Source organism: Bos mutus, chromosome 1, assembly GCF_027580195.1.
Source record: "Bos mutus isolate GX-2022 chromosome 1, NWIPB_WYAK_1.1, whole genome shotgun sequence".
NCBI classification, from domain to species: Eukaryota; Metazoa; Chordata; class Mammalia; order Artiodactyla; family Bovidae; genus Bos; species Bos mutus.
This window is the reverse complement of record NC_091617.1, coordinates 140,789,679-140,812,810: the sequence shown is the minus strand read 5'-3', so window position 1 is coordinate 140,812,810 and position 23,132 is coordinate 140,789,679. Positions and strand designations below refer to the sequence as shown.

The 23,132-nt window shown below is 49.7% G+C and overlaps 1 pseudogene; it reads left to right on the top strand.

Annotated features, from left to right (window-relative positions):
* Positions 1-20,381: 20,381 nt before the first annotated feature.
* LOC138989159 (translation machinery-associated protein 7-like) lies at positions 20,382-20,569 on the top strand (annotated as a pseudogene).
* Positions 20,570-23,132: the final 2,563 nt, after the last annotated feature.

Genomic DNA, 23,132 nt, shown 5'->3' with positions numbered 1-23,132 from the left:
GTCCCGTGGGCTCAGGTGTCTCATGACTTTGTTGTCACCGTGTCCCCCCTAGAGACGTGCCTGCTGCCTCACTCCGAGCAGAGAGGTCAGACCCCTGACCATGACCGATATAGCCCTTTCATTTCTGTGGTTTCTAGACTCCGTGTCCAACAACTGTGAGGACATTGTGAGCTGGGTGCAAATTTCTTCCGGATCCCCATTGGGCTGAGGGCACCTCCCGTCAGCTCCTGGTGCTCTTGCCCCTGCACGCGGGCCTGGGCACCATGGGCTCCTGGTTTTCCACTTGAGTGCTCCACACCCAAGTGCTGACTCACCCAGAGTTGCCGTCTTCTTCCAGGTCACTGTGCCTGGTGCCGGTTCTTCAGGGCCTTGGCTGGAGGCATTTCACTGCCCAGCCTCAGCTACTTGGGTGTGGCGGGCAGTTTGATTCAGGACTCCTGTTGACGCAGCAGCAGAGCGGAAACCAGCGTTGGAGAAGCTGACATTCAGCAGGGTCCTTTCCCTGAGCTTTCACTTCGAGGGCCAGCTTATGGAAAACTTTGATCTTAACCCTGGGCAAGGGTCCCTCCCCACTCAGCCACCCCTCTTCTCCTCCCACTTTCCTCAGTCATTTCCCCCTACCTACCTCTCTCCCTCCCATCCTTATCCCCCTCTTTTCCTCTCTTCTCTTGCCTTCCTTTACAATTATCGTATGAAGTCAGGGGGTCAGGACCTGCCATTCCAGCACCGGCACGACCTTCCCAGGTGCTGGAGCTCCAGGCTTCCTATTGTATCCATGCATTGACATCATGATCAGGGACATGTGGCTCTGGTGGGGACTGTTGAGTCAGGAAAGGCACCACATGGGCAGTGTACTATGCAGGGGTGTTAGTCATCACTCTGGGCCCAATTGGCAAAGAAAAATCTGCCACACCATGATCCAGTGTGAACAATGGCTGGACCCAGTGTTCACAAGTGTCACACTTCCCCACTGGTGGTTTCATTAAGGTGCAAGCAGGCTCCATGCACAAAAACACAAATGGCTCTGACATCTCCTAGCTTAACCTCAGCCCAAGGATCCCAGTAGAAAGAGTGTTCTCGTCATCTCTGCCCCTTCTCAAACCCCAAATTCAATGTTATTCATAGGAACTTGGGCTTCCCTGGTGGTTCAGATGCAAAGCAGGAGATGTGAGTTTGATCCCTGGGTCAGGAAGATCTGGAGAAGGAAATGGCAACCCACTCCAGTATTCTTGCCTAGGAAATCCCATGGACAGAGGAGCCTGGTGGGCTACAGTCCATGGAGTTGCAAAGAGTCAGACACGACTGAGGGACTCACACACACATACACAGGAACTTACTTTTTTTCCTCCCCACATTTTAACAGCTCTTGCGAGAGTGGATGGCATCTTACAGTTGAAGTTGGCAACATTTTTTTCTCTTTTGGAGGTGCTCTAGATAAGGGTACATTTTGTCATTCACAGCATCTCAGAATTGATGTAGTACATTGGCCATTCCCCTTAGGAACGGCCTGGCTATGCCCATTCCTAAGACCAGCTGTGGTGGCCAGGGCAAGAGAATGCTCTGGACCCCAGGCTGGGTCAGGTGGTTGGTCTTACCCAGAACTTGGGGTGGTAGTTTGCTAAAGGAAAACCAGGACACTCCTGCTGGAGAGGTGGATTAGAGGCTGGGTAGTGATGATTGCTTCTGGGCAGGAAAGCTATGACAAAGGTAGACAGTGTGTTAAAAAGCAAAGACATCACTTTCCTAACAAAGGTCTGTGTAGTCAAGGCCAAGGTCTTTCCAGTAGTCATGTACGGATGTGAGTTGGACAATAAAGAAAGCTGAGCACCAAAGGATTGATGCTTTTGAACTGCGGTGCTGGAGAAGACTCTTGAGAGTCCCTTGGAAAACGAGGAGATCAAACAATCGATCTTAAAGGAAATCAGTCCTGAATATTCATTGGAAGGACTGATGCTGAAGCTGAAGCTCCAGTAATTTGGCCACTTGATGCAAAGAACTGATTCATTTGAAAAGACCCTGATGCTGGGCAAGATTGAAGGCAGGAGGAGAAGGGGATGACAGAGGATGAGATGGCTGGATGGCGTCATCGATTAAATGGAAATGAACTTGGGCAAACTCCAGGAGACAGTGAGGGATAGGGAGGTCTGGCATGTTGCAGTCCATGGGGTCACAAAGAGTCTGACACGACTTGGCGACTGAACAACTAACAGACACAGGCTTCACCACACAGAGACCCCCCACAAAGAGCCCCCAGATGAGCTGGACCCGCCTGGGGACCTGAGATGCCAGTGGAATGTGTGTCTGGACATCTCAGGAATTGGACAGAAGTTTCCCTGATTCAGGTCCTTCTTGAAACCCTGGATAATAGCAGGGATGTTCTGGAAGGCACTGGCCTGGCTTTTGGACAGTTACCCAGTGGCTTCCAAGCCACAGCCACTGGGTCAGAGAGAGTATCTTAGGGTCACCCACTCGATGCATCAGAGGTGGGGGAGGAACCCCTGTTCCCCGGCTCTGTGAACTCTCACCATATCTAGAAGGAAGAAGAGTCATCCCTAGTTACTGAGACCCTGTCCTCCCTAAGCCAAGCTGGATCTAAGAGGGTGCCCACCTGATTGAAGGGGATGAAGCAACCAAGTAACAGAAAGGTGGCTCAGGTGGCCACCTCTGCAGGCTACGGGAGGGAAGAACAACCCAGAACCTCCCAGGTGGCTGAGGGCCGTGATGATGAAGGGGTTACACAAAGAATAAGTGTCCTCCGTGACTATTGGAAAGTGCTAATATCTGTAATAAAAATGTTTGCACTAAAAGTAACGTATGTGTGTGTGCGTGTGCGTGCTCAGTCATGTCTGACTCTTTGCGACCCCATGGACTATAGACTCCTCTGTCTATGGGATTATCCTGGCAAGAATATTGGAGTGAGTTGCCATTTTCTTCTTCAAGGGATCTTCCCAACCCAGGGATCGAACCTGTGTCTCTTATGTCTCCTGCATTGGCAGGCGGATTTTTTTTTACCATCTGACCCACATTTTTCAAAAAAGCATTTAGCTGCTGGATGAGGATGAGGAAACATGCAGTAGGAGATAAGCCCACCTAGGGCAGGAGGCATCCCTGCCGGCCATTTCATACCTACAAGTACATGTAGGGGAAAAATAACTGTATAGTTGTATGTGGGGTTCCCAGGTGGTTCAGTGGTAAAGAATCTGCCTGCCAGTGCAGGAGACCTAAGAGACGCAGGTTCAATCCCTGGGTCGGGAAGATCCCGTGGAAAGGGAAATGGCAACCCACTCCAGTATTCTTGCCAGGATAATCCCGTGGACAGAGGAGCCTGGTAGGCTATAGTCCATGGGGTTGCGAAAGAGTGCATGCAACACAGTTTAGTGACTAAAGAGCAATAGTTGCATGTAGCTCCAGAAGGATGCTCCCAGAGTCTGTGGGGTGCTGGCCTGGAGCGTGAGGGTGGAGGGTGCTGGGGGAGGACACTCAATTTTTAAGACTCGTGTCTGAGTTAGATGCTGCTGCTACTTGGCTCACAGCCTGAAGGTTTCATCAAGCCTGGGCGCCTCTGTGGCAACCAAAGGGAATGAGGTCTCCTTCCTTGCTTCCTCCCTCCTGAGTCACTGCCTGGGCTGGCTGGGCCACCGGAAAGATGAGCCCCTGGTGAAGTGGCACCTGATGGGGACAGTGAGTGTGGCTGGGGGGGAGGTGGCCCCTGCTTGAGAAAAAACTGGCTCTTGGGCAGGCCGCTGCCTCCTCCGCGGGCTGTGGTGGGCTGTGGCCACGGGACCTCCTTTTTCTTTGGTCTTTCCTGGGCAGCTGTGTGAACGTGCATGTTAAGTCACTTCAGTTGTGTCTGACTCTGTGATCCCATGGACTATAGCCCTCCGGGCTCCTCTGTCCATGGGATTCTCCAGATAAGAACACTGGCATGGGTTGCCATGCCGTCCTCCAGGGGATCTTCCTGACCCAGGGATTGAACTTGTGTCCCTTGTATCTCCTACATTGGCGGGTGGATTCTTTACCACTAGAGCCACCTGAAAGAGCCCTGCTAATTAACCAGCCAGCTCCCCAGGAGGCAGGGCATCTCCCTGCCCGTCCACCTCTCCCTGTGCTTCCAGGAACAAAGCCAACTGGATGTGTTGAATCTGATATTAAAAATGTCAATCTTCAGAGGTGAAGGTACCAGACTCTGAAAGGCAGAGACAGACACGTGGACTGCTCAGCGCTCTTGCCAGGAACCCTTAGACCCAGACCTCTCCCTGCCCTGCCCCCTGCTCCATCAAAGACGGGACATGGGACACATTTGAACCAGTTGTGCCTGGACCTTGTGACTCTCTATACTCACAAATAGGAACTGCGCCTCTCCTGCCCCGCCCCCCAGGCCTCTCTCCCTTCTCTCAGCACTCAGCACCTCTAGCCAGGAAAAGCTCTCTGGCCCTGACAGTTAAAGGTCCCTGCCCTCTGTCATCCTGCAGAGACACCTGCTCATTGGTAAGCCCTGCCCCTGCGCACAGGGCTTCCAGACTTCAGTTACTAATCACGTTGGGAAGATAACAGTGAGCCTCTCACAAGGAAGACAAAGAAAGACACTACCCCCAACCAAAAAATAAAAGAAAGAAAAAGAAAGACATCACCCCCAACTAAGCCAACAAGCAGAGAAAACAAAGTATGGAGCAGGGGAAAACTTTAAAATATACAATTACCTCAGAGAGAAAGCAGAAGACTTCAAACAAACGGCAATCAGAACAGGAGTGTGTGCATGAACATTTCGAGAACAGAAATTGAAAAAAATTTTTAATGTGGTGGGAGAGATGAAACCCTTAACAGAAGGAAAGAAGGTCAGAATCATTCCAGGAGGCCCAACATCCCAATGAGAGAATGTCCAGAAGGAGAGAAGGAAGCAAAGACACCCAAAGTAAGGACAGGAGCCTCAGCTACAGAAGGGCCATCACACGGTGCAGGGCAATGTCTGGGTGGACAGCTAGTCAAAGCATGGCACCCGGAAGGTCAGGGTGGGGATGCAGAGGTGGTGCTGGAAACTTCCAGGGGGTTGCCGGGGCTTGGGGGTGGGGGGTTCTAAGTCAGGTGGCATCAGACTGCTAGACAACAAAGGGCAAACTAGAAGACAAGAGAGCGATGCCCTCAACATTCTAAGAAAAGTGTTTTTCTTCCTTCCTTTCTCTTTTTGACTGCCCAGCAGCATTTGCTCTTAGTTCTCCGACTAGGGGTCAAACCCATACCCTCTGCAGGGGAAGCGCAGAGTCTTAACCACTGGACTGCCAGAGAAGTCCCCGGGAAGGTAGTTTTTCAGTCTAGCACTGCTGTGAATTTTCTCCTTTAATTGTCAGCTTTGTTTGTCTCTCCATCTTTTTCTCTCCCTTCGCTATGGTCTACATCATTGGCCCCTATATAGGAGCTGTGCCTTCCAGTTGCAGAGTGGAGCTGACTTTGTGAGAATGGGGCTGTGTCTAACCTGTCATTAACTTATCCATTGATATTGTTATTCCATCCATTGTATTTTTTATTTCTATAAGTTCTATTTCACTCCTTCTGAATATGCCCCCCCCTTTTTTTTCCAGCAGTACCTGGGTTCAATTCCTTGTTTTTACATCTATAATCATTTTAAACATGTTTGTTTAAAGCTATTATCTGATAGTCCTATTACCTGAGGTTCTTAGGAATCTCATTTCCCTGTTTATGGGGTCTGCTGGTGGATTGTTTTCTCATGTCTTACAGTTTTGGATTGTGAGCTCATTTTCAGTAGGGCTCTGCCTGTGGGAATATTTTGTGCTTAAGCTGAGGATGTGTTTTTCCTGAGAGATTTTGTGTTTGCAAGATTCTCATTTGTATTGGCAGTCAGTGATTATTTTCATGCTAATCTCAGGGCTTTGTGAGTCCTAGACTATGCAGGTAGTACACGTTTGAATCTCACACCTGAAAAGGACAGGCTCACCAATACAAGTTCTCTAGATTGGTTTTGTTTTTGTTTTTTTGCTTGGTTTTTTAAACCACCCATGGCACGGGCTGACTTCCCTCATGGCTCAGCTGGTAAGGAGTCTGCATGCAATTCAGGAGCTGTGGGCTTGATATCTGGGTTGGGAAGATTCCCTGGAGAAGGAAATGGCAACCCCCTCCAGTATTCTTGCCTGGAAAATCCCATAGACAGAGGAGCCTGGCAGACAACAGTTCATGGGGTTGCAAAGAGTCAGACACAACTGAGTGACTTCACTTCTCTCTTCTCTGGCGCAGGCTGAGATAGGTATGTTTCCAGGTCTTTTCTCTTTGTTGGTGGGTAGACATATTCCTTTACAGGGAGCTCTCAAGGGTCTCACTTACAACAGCTGCCTTGCATGGGCCCCAGCCTTATCTTGTGTCCTGGGATGTTGGACCCAACTCCCCAGGTATGGAGACTGGCAGCCACATTTACCAGGTTGGTCTTCATTTCTCTCTTCTCCTTTGGTGCCTAGAAATTTTGCTCCCTTTTTTTCTGGTACATTTAGATAATCATGTAAAGGGATTCTCACATTTTATACAACATTTCTAAATGTGTATTAGGCAAGTCTTCATATCTGGTCCACATAGGATAGGGGCAGGTCCAAGCCTATTGACCTAGGCATAGTGATGTACAAACAGTGAATTTTAATTTCATTGTGGCTGTTGACATAACCACCCTGGGTGACTGTGCGTGTGGGTGGGGCTGTTATGAAAGGGCTCAATCTTCATCTTTTGTAGTCAGAAATGAAGACTTAAACAGAAAACAGCAGTGAACAGCAGTGACCACTTAGGACAGGATGAACACTAAAGATTTGAACTTCAAGTTTTTAAAAAATATATTTATTTATTGGGCTGCCTCTGTCTTAGTTTCAGCATGTAGGATCTTTGGTGCAGTACATGGACTCTCTAGTGGTGTTCGGGCTCCAGAGCGTGGGCGCTCAGAAGTTTTGATGCACAGTCTTAGTTGCTCTATAGGACCTTAGTACCCCAATCAGGGATTGAACACATGTCCCCTGCACTTCAAGGTGGATTCTAAACCACTAGACCACTAGGAAGTCACGAACTTCAGGACTTGAATGTGGCTGCCCCACTGTGTGAGAGCTGGATTTTGGCAGTGGGCGACCAGTAAGGCAGGGGACAGTTGTGTTCTGCTTCCTTGTCTGGAGCTCTTTGCTTAATGCACCGTGTATATTTACTGATCTGATTAAAAAACACACAAGGAATAATTTGGCCACCTGATGTGAACAGCCAATTCATTGGGAAAGACCCTGATGCTGGGAAAGGTTGAGGGCAGGAGAGGAGGGCGACAGAGGATAAAATGGTTGGATGGGATCACTGACCCAATGAACAAGAGTTTGAGAAACTCCAGGAGATGGTGAAGGAGAGGGAAGCCTGGTGTGCTGTGGTCCGTAGGGTCTCAAAGAGTTGGACATAACTTAGTGACTGAACAGCAGCAACAACCAAGTGAACATGCCTACACATGTTGATTTGCTGATGACAGGACCCCAAGGGGCTTGGGAATGAACAAGGCAGGGTATCTTGGCTGAGACCCAGCTCTCTGAAAGATCCCAAGTGCAGGATTCTGGGGGTTCTGCTTTCACTTTTTAAGGCAGCCCAAGTTTCAACATCCATCCAACAAGCATTCCTCAGCCCTTCCCAAGTGCCAGCGCCTGAGCTAGGAGCTGAGAACCTCTGGCCTTTCCTGAGGGAGAATGAAAAAGGCACACCAGTGATGTCCATGAAACCAACCCTGAAGACTTCTCTATTGACTTAAGATCTGACCACTGACTTTGTAATTAACCCACACAGATTTTCCTGTCCACTCAAATCCACCTTCAGAGGCTGATGGTGGCTTCTCGGGATGGTGGCATCATCAGGGAACTTTCCTTCTCGTTCTTTTAGCCCCGAGTGGAAATAACGATGTTTACCTGCCACTGACTAACTGGGTGAGGCTTCACTCATGAGCCTGCTCCTCCCGCTCCCCTCCCTCCCTCCACCCAGACTTGGGCTTTGCCTCTCTCCGTGGGACGCTGAACCTTGATCTCTGTCTGAGGCTAACCAGGTCTCCTCTAGCTGCCCCGGCATGTGGACCAACCTGGTTATTTCATGTGGCGCGGGTGGGTGGTGGCAGACTATGTGGGCCCCACCTCCAACAACATTGCCTGCGGCCTGGCCTGGTGGGTGTTGCCCACCTGCTAAGGCAAGAAGACACACCTTCTGTTCCCTTTCTTCACCATCAGAGAAGCCTGAGCATGGAGGGAGAATGGCATGCAGTCTGGAGACCCACGTACAAAGCCGGCCCTCTGCTCCTGACTGTGGGCTGGCGAAGCTATGATGCCTGAAAACTGGATATCCACAGTCCTGTGAACTGTGAACTATTGATGGTCTACACCCCAAGAGTTGCAAACAGAGACTCAGAGAAGTGCAAGCGCACCTGTACTCAGAGCAGCTCGTTCCCAACCAGCAAGGGGGAAAGAGTGCAGGGTCTGTCAGTGGGTACTGGAATCAACCCAGCGTAGCATCTCCACACAGTAGCGTGTTATCCAGGAAGGAAGGAAGGATGGGTGCCTGCTACCACGTGAGTGAGCCTCTAAGTCTCTATGTCCAGAGAAAGACAAGAGACACGGAGGTCACATACTGTATATTCCATGGATAGGAAAAGTCCTGGATGTGGTGGCCAGGCCTGGGGGGAGGCTGGGGAGAAACTGCTGAGAGGTCCAGGCTTTTCCTTTGGAGGGAAGGAAACACGGGGTTGGAACAACATTGTGAATGTGCTAGATGCTTCCTCAGCTGCCTCTAACGTGACTAATCTTATGCTGTGTGTATTCATCTCAATACATTAAAAAAAAGGTCCCTCAACAGAAGCAAGTCCTGCAGCTGCCAGGCCCTGAGCCAAAGGCAGAAAGGGGCCCCTTGTTTGTGTTTTCCTCTTCCAGGCCCGCTAAGGACCTGGGCGGTGCCTGGTGCGTCCTTATTTTACACTGACTCTGTCTTGTCTTATGATTCACTGCATCTCTTTTGTAGATGTAATGAAGCTGTGCAGCATGGACATGTCAGACTAAGGCATCCCTTCAGTCCACCTTTTGTTCCTTCACTTCCTCCATCATTTGCACAGACCAAGCTCCCACCGAGCAGTGTGGGTCACCTCCTGGTCTCAAAGGACACCAAGCCCTCTAGCGTCTCTGACACTTGCTCACCTTCTAGAGGACAGTGAGTAACAGAGAGAGCCGGCCCAGAGGAGAAGGGGAGGGAGGCGGCCTGGAAGTTCCTTGCCTGGGGACCCAGCCCTCAGGTGGCTAGGGGATGGTGTTGGGAGGTCAGGGAGACCAGGAAAGCCCTTGCAGGTGGGAACAATGGACAGAGATGTGTCATGGGCTGGTGTGCTGGGAGTGATCTGGATGCCGGCCAGAAACGGGGGCTGTGGAGACATGGGGAGCAGCCCATGCTGCCCCTTTCGGAGTCAGTTAGGCAGTAGCTTAGAACACTATGGTCCCAGCGTGGGAGTGAGCCATCCTGGGCTCTTCCCAACAAGTTGGATGAGCTCCTAGGACCAGGCCTCATGGGCTGGAGAGTTGGGCTTGGGGCTGGGGAGGCTGTCCAGGGGCCCCCACCCCCACCCTACCCTCCACCATTTCCATCTTGGCTGGCAGGGCTCCCTCCCCAGGGAAATGGCTACAATGGGACCCATGCATGACCATCCACTCACAGGACACATCTTCCTGAGGCAGAGGCATCTCAGGCTGTGGGCCCCCAGAGCTGCACTTTGGAGCAACTCTGAAACAGCAAAACAGAGATGCTCCCAAGGAGTCAGAAGAGGCCTGGCTGTTGTGGAATCCTGTGTCGGTGCTGGGCTGGGTGGAGTTTCCTGGTGATTATTGGTGGTGGCAGTAATGATCTCCACACCCTGGCTGTAGCCATGTTAGGGATGGAGGGGTGGGGCTGGCCCATGAAGGAGGGGCTGGGGGAGCTCTGCCAGTTGTTTGGCACAGATCTGGCCCCTCCAGAAGGCTTCTCCCAGCCTTGATCGAGCCTGGAGAGCTGTGTGTCTGATGCTTGTCAGCTTCTCCTGGTCTTGGGGGAGGGAGCAGGCCTGACACGCCCTGCATTCATCACATCTGTCCAGAGAAACAGAACAGTGGGTGTGAAAATGTGCAAATTAAGAGATTTATCATGAGGAATTTGCTCATGAGATTATGGAGGCTGGCAAGTCCCAAATCCTATGGGGTAGACCAGATGGCTGGAGACCCAGCTGAAGTCTAAAGTTCATCGGTTGCAGCAGCCCTCTTTTTCTTGAGAAGGCAATCTTTTGTGCTATTGGGTTCTTTGACTGATGTGGTGAGGCCCACTCACACCACAAAGGGCAATCTGCTTTACTCCAAGTCTACCAATTTAGATGCTGATCTCATCCAAAAGCATTCTCACAGTAACAACTAGAAAAATGCTTGGCCATATGTCTGGCACCATGGTCTAGCCAAGCTGATGCACAGAATGAAACATCACATTCTCCTCACCCTTACCAGCAGCCCTGGGTGCTGGAGCCCCCTCAGCATCATAGGTTCCCACGGAACCCTGTTCAGTTGGGTGAATGTCACTTACCTTGCATACAGGTAAACTCATAAGACTGAAGGTATTGGCTTGCCCAGGGATGCAGGGTGGCCTGGCAGTCCCACTAGGGGCCTGGACCACACATTCTCTCTGGAGATGAAACAACAGGAGGGAAGAGGTTAATGTAGACAACCACAGCACCGCCGAGGAGACCAAGTCACAGGAAACCGCTTCTGCTGATCTGGCCACATTCTTCCTTCATTCATCAAAGGCAGCAACGGCCTGCTGGGACCTGCCACAGGAAATCATCACCTCAATCTACCTGAACACACCTTCCTGGAGTGGCCTCCCCATCGTCCTCACTCACAACCCAGTTCTCCCTCGACCTTCAGCCCTGGGAACGACTCCCTGTGGTCCCAAGTCCCCTTAGGGGGGGCTTCCAGGATGACCTGAGTCAGAGCATCTCAGCCAGGGGCCAACTTCCCTGATCATGTTGGTTAAAACCAAGGTCAGTATCATCACTCCCAGGTGACAAGGAGGATCCTGATTAAGTGGGGATGGGAGTGTGTACACTGGACTACAACCTTGGATATGAAACAATCGAGGCCCCAGAGTGGTGAAGCTATTGCCCAAGATCACTTTTTAATATCCCAAATATTGCACAAGACATACTTACAATAAAAAGTTAGCCATAATATAGTTTATTAATTTTTTATTAAAATGTACAATTCTCAATTTTACTAATGTTCTGTTTGAAATTTTAAAAATGATTCATAATTTTTAGCACAAGTATACCCTAAATATTGCATGGACTTACAAAAAATGATGAATAGCTCACAAATGTTTATAATTTATACTTGTATTTTATTGTTTATGACTGTGTGTATGTGTGAAAGTCGCTCAGTTGTGTCCAACTCTTTGTGACCCCATGGACTATACAGTCCATGGAATTCTCCAGGCCAGAATACTGAAGTGGGTAGCCTTTCCCTTCTCAAGGGAATCTTCCCAACCCAGGGGTTGAACCCAGGTCTCCCACATTACAGGCAGATTCTTTACCACTTGAGCCACCAGGGAAGCCCAAGAATATTGGAGTGGGTAGCCTATCCCTTCTCCAATGGATCTTCCCGACTCAGGAATCGAACCGGGGTCTCCTGCATTGCAGGTGGATTCTTTACCAACTGAGCTATCAGGGACTACTCATACTAAAAAATTGTTGCTGATCTGAATTTCACATTTAACTGGGTGCCCTGCATTTTATCTAGCACCTTACTTACGTAACATCCTCTTAGTAATTCTTGGTTCTTTGAAGAGTATAAAATTTTGTTTCTATTAAATTTCGAATTTTTCCTTGTTTTTTGTTTTATTGAAGTATAGTTGATTTACAACATGTTAGTTTCAGGTGTATAGCACAGCGATTCAGTTTTATATGATATATAAAATTTTTTTCTTGTATATATATATTCTTTTTCAGATTCTTTTCCATTATAGGTTATTATAAGATAATGAATATAGTTCCCTGTGCTGTACAGTTGCTATTTATCTATTTTGTATATTGTAATTTATATATTAGCATATATATATATATATTTCTACTAATTCCAAACTCTTAATTTATTCCCCCCCGAAAGTTTGTTTTTAAATAGTTCAATATTTGAATTTCTCTCAAGTAAGCTTATCGTATAGGTTTTACTGCAACCCACAGATGTCATTTTGTTGTTCAGTTGCTCAGTTGTGTCCGACTTTTTGGGACCCCATGGACTGCAGCATGCCAGGCCTCCCTGTCCTTCACTGTCTCCTGGAGTTTGCTCAGACTTGTGTCCATTGAGTTGGTGATGCCATCCAACCATCTCATTTTTTGTTGCCCCCTTCTCCTCCTGCCCTCGATCTTTCCCAGCATCAGGGTCATGACCATTAACAAAGAGCTGATATTTCTTGCATTACAAAGACAACGTGCTTTGCTATTTGCAAAGCCAGCCAGGAGATGAAGGGAACAGGACTCTCTCCAATCTGCCAAGTTGCTTGTTCTTGTCCCTGGCCACCACTTCCGGACCAAGGACTTTGGGGGAGGTGTGGCGGTTCCTGGCTCCATCTGCAGGTACCCCTGGTGGGTGTGGCACTCAGTGGTGAAGCACCTGGGGTGGAGCCAGAACCCAGAAAGCGCCCAGGAGGGAGCTGGGAGAGTGTGGGCTGGCGGGGGAGCTGGCTGGAGTCCCTGAAGTCCCGGGTGCAAAGTGCGGAGGACTCTCTTAGGCGGCTGTGAGTGCTCACCAGGGCACCTGACAGGAACTTTGGCCTCTTCTGTGCTCTGAGCATGAACTAACTCATGAGGTTAATTCAGGACACCAGCCAGGAATGTCCCTCTGAGAGGCTCCAGGCCTCCTTCCATCTTACCTTCTGTCTTCTCTCCCTTCAGCAGCCAGTGGCCTCTAAAGGAACTTGACTCTCCTTCCCAGGCCTGATGCCCCCAGGCCTTCAGTGGTCCTTTTGCCCCCATGAAGGCCGCTCACTCTAGCCTGTGTCCAGCCCCACTTTCAGTTACCCTCCTGGGCCTCCGTCCTGGCCCCTGAAGGGCTGGCAGCCCCTCTTACACATCCGTGCCCCTCCTTCTGGAGCTTCCTGGCTGTCCTGCTGCCCACATCCCTCCTCCTCCACACAGTCCTGGCAACATTCTCCAGGAAGTCCTCCCCACGTCCAGGTGTGACTGGGGCCAATAGGACAATGCCCTGCCTCACCTGTGGGACTCTCCCAGGTATCTGCATTGAAGGAAACAGTGAAAGCATCTCCCCAACACCTCTCCCCCAACCACCAGAACAGGCAACAATAACACTCATAACAGGTGACATGCCCCCCACCCCATTGAGAGAAGAGAGTGCCAGGCAGGTGGGTGCAGGAAGCAGTGGCGGGTTGGAGGTGGTGAGGAGGAAAAGGAAGGGCAAGAATAACATGTGTTACATGACTCCTTTCCCAGCCTCTGATCAAACCAGTCAGTCCTAAAGGAAATCAACCCTGAATATTCATTGGAAGGACTGATTCTGAAGCTGAAGTTCCAATACTTTGGCCACCTAATGTGAAGAGCTGACTCACTGGAAAAGACTCTGATGCTGGGAAAGATTGAGGGCAGGAGAAGAAGGGGGTGACACAGAAAGAGATGGTTGGATGGTATCATGGACTCAATGGACATGAGTTTGAGCAAACTCCGGGAGACGGTGAAGGACAGGGAAGCTTAGCATGCTGCAGTCCCTAGGGTTACAAAGAGTTGGACATGACTTAGCAACTGAGCAAGAACTCATATACCACATAATTCATTCATTTAAGGTGTTCAATGCAATGGCTTTTAGTACATTCACAGAGTTGTACAACCATCTCCCAGCCATCTCCATGGTCAATTTTAGAACCTTCATCACCTCCAAAAGAAACACTCTACCCTTTCAGTAACACCCTGCAATTTCCCTCAGCCCCCAGGCCCTGGAAACCAAAACACTTACTGTTTTTCTATGACTGTGCCTGTTCTGGACATTCCCTGGGAGAGGAAAGTCTGGATTCAAAGGTGGCAGGAGGAAGGTGTGAAGCACAGGGAGGAAGCGGGGTCTGGGGATGGAGGTCAATGAGAGGGCCGCTGGGCTGGTTCCCCGTGGCTGCTGTTACATGTGGCTTAAGACAGCTTGCATTTATCAGCTCTCGGTGCTGGAGGTCAGAGGTCTGATGTGGGCCTGGCTGAGATAAAGTCAAGTGGCAGCAGGGAGGTTCCTTCTATAAATCCTGGGGGAGAATCCTTTCCCAGCTTCTAGAAGCTGCTCATCTTTCTGGCTCTCTGGCCCCTTCCTCTAGCCTCAAAGCCAGCCATCACTTCCCTCCCTCTCTGCTTCCCTGAAGGTCTCCTTCACTGATTCTCTTCCTCTGGGATGACATTGGGCCCACGTGGATAATCCAGAATGATCTCCCAGCTCACATTCCTTACCTGAACCACAGCTACAGGGTCCCTGCTGCCAGAAGAAATGACACAGGTCTCAGGACCAGGATCATCATCATCCCTGGGTGGAGAGGGGTGGAAGGGGGGTTTATTCTGCCCACCATAGGCATCCCCACCTGAGAGCAGAGAAATATGCTCCATAAATATGTGTTGAATGAAAGAATAGGGGTCAGATGAAACCCAATCTAGGCCTGATTGTTGGTCCTGGAAGTGGGGTGGATGATGCATTCAGTGGGCATCTCATGAGTGTTCGTGCCGATCTGCCTGCCTGCAGTAGAGACTTGGAGCTCAGCAGGCAGGTTGGAGAGTTCTAGAAATAGAACCTTTACACCTCCAGCCGTGCTGCCCAGGTCCAGTCCTGTGGAGGGTGAGATTAGGGGCAGCTTCCCCTTGGCCCACCCCTGCTGTTCCAGGGGTGCTAAGCCAGGGTCCGTCTCTGCCACGGGGGCTGCCCAGCCCCTGCTAGGCGCGAGTAGGAGTCAGAAGGAAGGGACCTGTGACAACTCAGAAAGCCATTCCAGGCAAGCCCGTGTCCCCAGCCTTAGGGAAATAATTAGACTATTGTGTGCGAAATAACAATTAGGCCATTAAAGAGAAGGGCCAGGAGAATCTGCCTTCCCACGCCCTACTCCTAGACTAACCTTCAACCCCACTGTGCAGTCTGTTTCCTTTGCAGGTGTCCTGGTCTCCACGGCAACCGGGAATCATTTCACACACAGAAGGTTATGGTCGTGTGGGAATGGGGAGCTGGGGACATGTCAAGGGGCAAAGTTTTCATTTATAGTACCTGGGTAGAAAGGTGTCAGAACAGGTCTCAGCTAAATTCTACCCAGATGACTAAGCTGGCCTCCTGACCATTTATTTGTCTGTCAACAGAATGGCTGTGGTCATAGGGTGCTTTTGGTCATAAATAATAGAATCTCTAACTCTCAGAAGCTAAAGCAAAGCTTTCTTTAAAAAATTTTTTTTTTTTTTTGCATTTTAAAAATTGAAGTGTAGTTGATAACAATGCCTTCAATCATTTCATGAACTATGCAGGGAGGGCACTGGGTTGGTGAGATTTTTCTTGGCTTGCCCCTCAGTGGCAAGATGGCTGCAGGGGTTCCAGGAATCACATACTCCTAGGCAACACCCAGTGCAGGGAGGGGCAGGTGGCAAAGGGCTTCTATTCTCACAGCTCTTGTGTCACCTTGTCCAGAAGCCGTTGGCGACTTCACCTTCCTGATCACTGACAAAACAGAGTCACACAGCCACTGTCAGACACTCAAGCACTTTAAAGAAAAGGAAACAGGCGCAGGGAGCTTCCTAAAGTGTCTGCTCTCTGCGGCGGGTGGCCTGTGTCCCCTACCACACTCATGTGCATACGTACACACTCACATTTGGTCCAAGCAGTTCTGAAGGGGTGAGGTTAACCCCTTCTCAGGAGTGGACACCCCCGCAAGAACTGAATCAATCAGGACTTCCCCTTCCCCAGGCCCTGGGGAATGAGCGAGGGGTGGGCTCTGAGATCCTGCCCCACACTTTACTTTTCTTTTAAAAATATTTATTTATTTGGCTGTGCCAGGTCTTAGTTTTGGCGTGTGGCATCTTCAATCTTTGTTGAGGCACGTGAGATATTTAGTTGTGGCATGTGGGATCTAGTTCCCTGACCAGGGATCAAACCCAGGCCCCCTGCACTGGGAGCATGGAGTCTTGGCCACTGAACCACCTGGCACAATCTGGAAGGAGGTGCCCACTGCATTTAGCCAGTGGCCAGGACCTAGCTGGAGCTTCAGGATACCCACTCTTTTTTTTTTTTTTTTTAAAGTTTGAAGTCTTTTATTGAATTATATCAAAAGTATAGAGAGTTATTTTTTTGTTTGTTTGTAATTTTAAGGTTAATATGGAAATAAGTGAAAAATGAACTCTATGATGTCTGGATCAACTACCTGAATTTGTGAAGTGAATAACAAACATGCAATTATCATTTTATTGGCTGACTTTGGCCAACAAGTGAAAAACACATCATTCTTTTAGATGACTGCTGTGGGATGTGTGTAGGTAATAAAGAGTGTATCAGATTACAGAGTGACAGATTTATAGCAGAAGCACTGATTACAATGATGGATGTCTCAAATGGCAGAAGGAGCATTTTGCCAGGAGATGCAGAGGAATGGGCTTTGCATGAAGACAGCCTCCTAGAAGGGTGCCTACCCCCCACCCCCAACCCTGTGGCTTGCGTGTGGGACCACTCAGCTCCTGATTTCCTGCAGACAGTCTGCAGAGGCACCTGGAGAGGACAAGTTCTCATTTGCTTATAGCCTTGCAACTCTTTCCTAAGGGGATGGATACACGCCCTTTCCTTAAAAAAAAAAAAAAAAAGAGGTTGTAATCCACGCCTGGTCTTGTGATCTTCGTTTTCCTTTTGGGAAGAAGTGGAAGTTTTGTCAGGGAATATGCTTCTGTAGCCGATGTTAGTGGCGTTCCTACTGCACATGTGCCCCTCGGTGGGTGCAGTTCAGCCTCTCCACCAGAGCATCCTGAGTCTTCCTTGTCTCCAGGTGGGTAGCAGCCTTTGCACCTGGCAGGGCGGTCCCCTGTACAGTCCTCTCATCCAAAGTAGCCGATTCGTGAACTGCCTTTGAACCACTCTTTCCAGTCACTGCTCTCATCACAGCCCCATTTCTCCAGGCACTCAGACCCTCATCAGCCCCTCAAGACTCCCTCTTGAGGGTTAATGATTCACATGGCCTGGGACCCACAGCTGCCAAAGTCCACTCCGTCCCCTCCCCCATGCTGGCAGAATCTGCCCTTTGGTCTCAGGTGCCAAGGAGGAGAGAGTAATTGTTACTGGAGTCATTAAAATGTTTTCTGTGAAGTAGATGTGAGTTGAAAAAATTAGAAAATATAGAAAAGTATAAACAAGGAAATAAAACCATCTGTAAGCCCACTAACCAGAGACAAGGGCTATTAACAATTTAGTGTATTTCTGTCCAGGTTATTTTACCTGAGTATAACTCAGCATCCCACTAGGTATACAGAAACCCCTCTAAATGTTTAAAGCATGGTATTTAATGGTATTTAATGTGAGGAATAGGCCAGCTGAGAGCCCATGAGAGCCAGTGGTAAGATTCAGAACACCCATTAAATGTGAATTCGAGATAAACACAAATAATTTGTTGGTATAAGTATATTGTATGCGATATCTGTTTATCTGGCATCCAAGCGCAAGTTTAACTGGGCATCCTGGTTTTGTTTTTTGCCCTGTGTAGGTTTGAATGAGAACCAAAGCAGGCAGTTCTGAGGATGTGTGGCTCTTCCTCGTCCCATTACATGCATATGCACGCATGCACACACACGTGCACACGCTCACACACCATGGCAGGGCCCCCTGCAAGTCTTCCTCCAGGGCACTCCCTCTACTGATGTCCTGGCACGGTGTCAACAAAGCACATAAAACCAAGTCAACCTGGGCCTGGCTCACGAGGGTGCGGGCAGCCCTGCATTCTGACCCTCACGCCTGCTGTGTGGATTTTGCTGAGAGGCCAACCCCCCTGAGCCCTGGGGTCCTCTTCTAAAAATGGGGCCCACACATGCTTGCCCTGCAGGATCCTGGACGGTCAATAAAATACCGCAGAAGGAGCCCCAGCCTCATAGCAGGTACAGAATAAATGGGTGTTTTCATCATCTCACACCCAGTTTGCATTCATTTGGGAGGGCCGGTCAGGAAGACCCCACCACCAGCTGGGGGTCAGCTGGTGACCGTAGGGAACAATCTGGGGCCTTCCATGGCTTCAGAGAGGAGTGCTTCCTGCCTCCGTGAGTCAGTGGAGGCAAGGTGGCCTCCCCCATCCCCGCCTGCCTCCGACTGCTCTCCACGGCCTCCCCTGCTGGCTGAGGCCTGGTTCCCAGGACCCAGACTCAACTGCAAGGGCCTGCCCACTCGCTTATTACAATCTCTGCCCCTGCAGTGAAGGAATGTCGTGGGGGACTGGTATGCCCAGCGCCTCCTGTGCCCTGTCCCCCGGGTCCCAGCTGCTGCTGTGGGAGCAGGTCTGGGGGAACCCTGTTCACTTCCTGCCCCTGGCTTCTCCTCGTGGAGCCCACCTGGCATGCAGATGGTGCCGGGAGATGTGGGAGTGACTGCTTGAATATGGGAGCCAGGGGGGGATGGGCAAGGCTGCTCCCTGTCTGACCTCACCTGACAACTCTGAAGCTCTGGGGGCCAAGTCCTCATGACCCACCTCCCCTGTGTCTTGCAGTGTATTTCCTCCTCCAGTTTCACCTTCTTCCTCCCCTTGCTGGGGCTCTCTGGGGCCCTCTCCTAACAACGCCTGCCCGCGGGCCCTCTTTCAGGCCCTGCACAGGGGAGCCAGGTGCTGACGACTGCTCCTGGCCAGCCTGGGGGGCGCCTTCCCAGAGGACACAGGAGGACGCCAGAGAGAAACCTGGAAGAGGAGGTGGACTGCGAGGATGGATCAGCCGTGATCCTGCTGAGCCCGATTTTGGGAACAGATGGTGTTGCCTTGACACTCAGATGTCGCCATTTCTAACCAGAGTCTAGCAGGCTGAGACCCCTGCCATCCCCAGGCTGCTTCTGAACAAAGGCACTCAAAGTGTCATGTGATTCTTGAGTCATGTCAGCACAGGGAGGATGGATGGGCCGCAACGGACAGCCTTGTCTGTGTTTTCTTCGGTACCAGGTTTTAAGGTTGAGGCTTCCTAGCTTCAGAGAGACCAATACCTCCAAAGCCTGAGACCTGGCTGGCAGCCTCATGGGCTGTGAAACATGGATGGTGCTGCTGAAAGGACCCGCTGCATCGCAGATGGTAACAGCATGCTCCATCCACAGAGCCAGGAACAGGCCACGTGTAACCTTGAACCAATGCTTCTCTTCTCCTGGGAAAGTCACTAGGGCCCACCTGCCAGGGGTTGGGTCTCCCCAGGCCTGTGCCCCGGGAGCCAGATGCTCTTCCAGGGCCCATGACCTACTGCCCCACCTGAAACTTGACCCAGACTGGATGGACTTCAGACACCAAACACTTTTGAGACAAATCACAAAAAGTCATCAGCCAACAAAGGTCCATATAGTCAAAGCTATGGTTTGCCCAGAAGCCACGTACGGACGTGAGAGTTGTGACCGTAAAGAAGGCTGAATGACAAAGAATTGATGCTTTTGAACTGTGGTGTTGGAGAAGACTCTTGAGAGTCCCGTGGACAGCAAGGAGATCAAACCAGTCAATCCTAAAGGAAATCAACCCTGAATATTCATTGGAAGGACTGATGCTGAAGCTGAAACTCCAATATTTTGGCCACCTGATGGGAAGAGCTGACTTACTGGAAAAGGCCCTGATGCTGGGAAAGATTGAAGGCAAAAGGGAAGGCAGAGGATAAGATGGTTAGATAGTATCACTGACTCAATAGACCTGAGTTTGAGCAAACTCTGGGAGATAGTGAAGGACAGAGAAGCCTGGCGTGCTGCAATCCACAGGGTCACAAAGAGTTGCACATAACTTAGCAACTGAACAACAACAGAAAAACAACTTCTTCAGGTAATGTTCTCACCACTGCATCTTTGGCACCATCAGGGTTTGTGCTCTGGCTTTGTAGTTTAATTCTTTTGTTCTGTCTGCCCTGCATGTTTCATGGGTACAAACCACAAAAATGAAGTGGGCATGCCTGGAGCAGGCTAGGCTTCTCCCCACATCTTCCCACATGTCTCTCCTCCCTCTCCCACCTCTGCTCCTCCAGGAGAAGCTAGGCAGTGATATGAATTATTTATGTGATCCCCCAAAGACATGTTGGGGTTCTTATCCCCTATATCTCAGAACATGACCTTATGGGGATTCAGGGTCTTTATAGAGGTGATCAAAAAAAATGAGGCATGGCAGGCGCCATGTCGGGCCTCGAAGGAGGCAAGAAGCAGCCCCTGAAGCAGCCCAAGAAGAAAGCCAAGAAGATGGATGAGATGAGTTCCAGCAGATACAGAAGGAGGAGCAGAAGAAACTCTAGGAACTAAAAGCGAGGGCTGTGGGGAGAGGCCGCTTGACCACAGGTGGAATTAAGAAATCTGGCAAAAAGTAAGCTGTTCCTTGTGCCTAAGGCAATGGCGATCCTTCATTCCGTTCTTGTTTAAACACCTGGATGTCCTGCCATGACGTCTGTTGCCACCTAGAGCTGATAATAGAAGGAAGCGTTGTCTTGGAACCTATTGTCCATTGAATAATAAACTTGTGTGAAAAAAAAAATCATACACTGGCTTATCTTGTCTTTAGTACTTCTCAGCCATTCCTACCTTAGCTGTGAGACACACAAAAACCCAGCCCAGAATATTCCTGCCAGAGTGTTCTTTAGTCTTTGTTCTATCCTGAATTCTACACCACCTGGAATTAACCAATTTATTTGCAAAAAGGGGCTTCCCAGGTGGCATAGTAATAAAGAATCTGCCTGCCAATGCAGGAGATGTAAGACATGGGGGTCTGATCCCTGGTTGGGAAGATCTCGTGGAGGAGGAAATGGCAAACTGCTCCAGTATTCTTGTCTGGGAAATTCCAGGGACAAGAGAGCCTGGTGGGCTACAGTCCATGGGATTGCAAAGAGTCAGACACAATTGAGCAACAGAGCACAGCAACATAGCAGCCTTTTAAAAAAATGAAAGAAAATGAGGCATTGTGTGGACCCTACCCTGATATGACTGGCATCCTTAAAAAAGGGAAAATTAGACAGACAGCTACAGAGGGAGGCAGTGAGAAGACACAGGAGAAGACATCCATGTGACTGGGTGATGCATCTGCCAGCCAAGGATGGCAAGGATGCTGGCAGGGGCCAGGAAGGACCCTCCCCTGGAGACTTCAGAGAGAGCGTGGCTCTTTTCGTGCCTCAATTTTGGAGTTCGAGTCTCTAGAGCTAAGAGTAAGTTTCTGTGGTTCGAGCCCCAGTTCGGGGTGCTTTATTTTTCTAGTAGTAGTGTACGGATGTCAGAGTTGGACTGTGAAGAAGGCCGAGCGCTAAAAAATTGATGCTTTTGGACTGTCGTGTTGGAGAAGACTCTTGAGAGTCCCTTGGACTGCAAGGAGATCCAACCAGTCCATTCTAAAGGAAATAAGCCTTGAATATGTAGTGGAAGGACTGTGCTGAAGCTGAAGCTCCAATATTTTGGCCACCTAATGCAAAAAGTTGATTCATTGGAAAAGACTCTGATGCTGGGAAAGATTTAAGGTGGGAGGAGAAGGAGGCAACAGAGGATGAGATGGTTAGCTAACCTCAGTGACTCAACGGACATAAGTTTGAGCAAACTCTGGGAGATAATGAAGGACAGGGGAGCCTGGCATACTGCAGTCCATGGGGTCTGAAAGTGAGACATGACTTAGTGACTAAACAACAACAACAATATTAAGGCAGTCACAATAGGGGGAGTTAATTCATCAGACATGGGGGAAGAAAGCTTTTTAAATAGTACATTGATCAAGGGGTAATATTATACCTGATTTTATGTTCTCATTTATGAAATGGTTGCACACCAACCAGGACTTTTTGAGAAACTGAATATACTTTCTTTTTTATTGTTTTTTTTTTAATTTTTTAAACTTTGTGATGGGTGCTTATCTCGGTGCTTGGGCTCTTTTCTAGTTGTGGCATGTAGGCTTAGTTACTCCGGGGCATGTGGGATCTTAGCGCCCCAACCAGGGATCGAACCAGCGTCCCGTGAATTGGAAGGTGGTTTCTTAAACTTTGGACCTCCAAGCCCCGAGAAACAGTATATTTTTAAAACTTACAAGGTTCGCTTGGTAAGAACTTGTCTCACAAAAGGAACTATCCCTTTGTAGACCAATTTTGTAGACTTGTTTTATCTACATTGTCATTCATTTGGTCTTTTCAGAAATAAGAAACATGTGATTTAAATGTCACAGAACATGAAAAAAGTGTGAGGCTAGCTCCTCTCCCATGTTGGCACCATGGTCCTACCTGACCTACCTCTGGAAAGCATTTGGAGCTGCAGTGTGAGATTCAGGGGCCTCAGTCCTGTTCAAAAAGCTCCCCTTTGCCGCGGGCAGGCTGCACAGGGAAGACTAGGAAAGTCACCATGATTTCCCTTGTCATCTGTGCTGCTGCCTGCTGTGGAAAATGTGATGATGTTTATTGATTCTGGCTGCAGACTGGGACTATTTTTAGCAGCTGGACTGGCCTATAGTAGGCCCAGGGACATCCTCTGCATGGGGTGGGGGCAGGGCAGGGCCCTCCTGGAGCCGCCCCATGGAGCCAGAGGAGGAACAGTACCCACGTGCTCTGGCACCTTCCTCGGCAGCCTGTGCTCTGTGTGAGCATCCCCAACGTGGGCTGAGTGAGTCACCTTCCTAACTGTGCTTGGCAAACACCTGGAAGGCTGTTGTACTGGAAGTGAGCGGAGGGGCTTGGACCCTGCCACACTCTGATCCTCTGATTCTGCCTGGTACTGGGCTCTGACCCCCTGGCACACTGTTGGCCAAGGGCGAAGGTCTGAAGGAAGCATGCCAATTTCTGTCTTCCTCTGCAGGCCCCCGCTGCACATGGAGACCTTGCACCCCTCCTTCAAGTGGTCTCGTAAAATCGACACAGTCCGAGTCTGAACCAGAGCTCGCCTTCATGATGGTGGCTGTGGTCCCTTGGC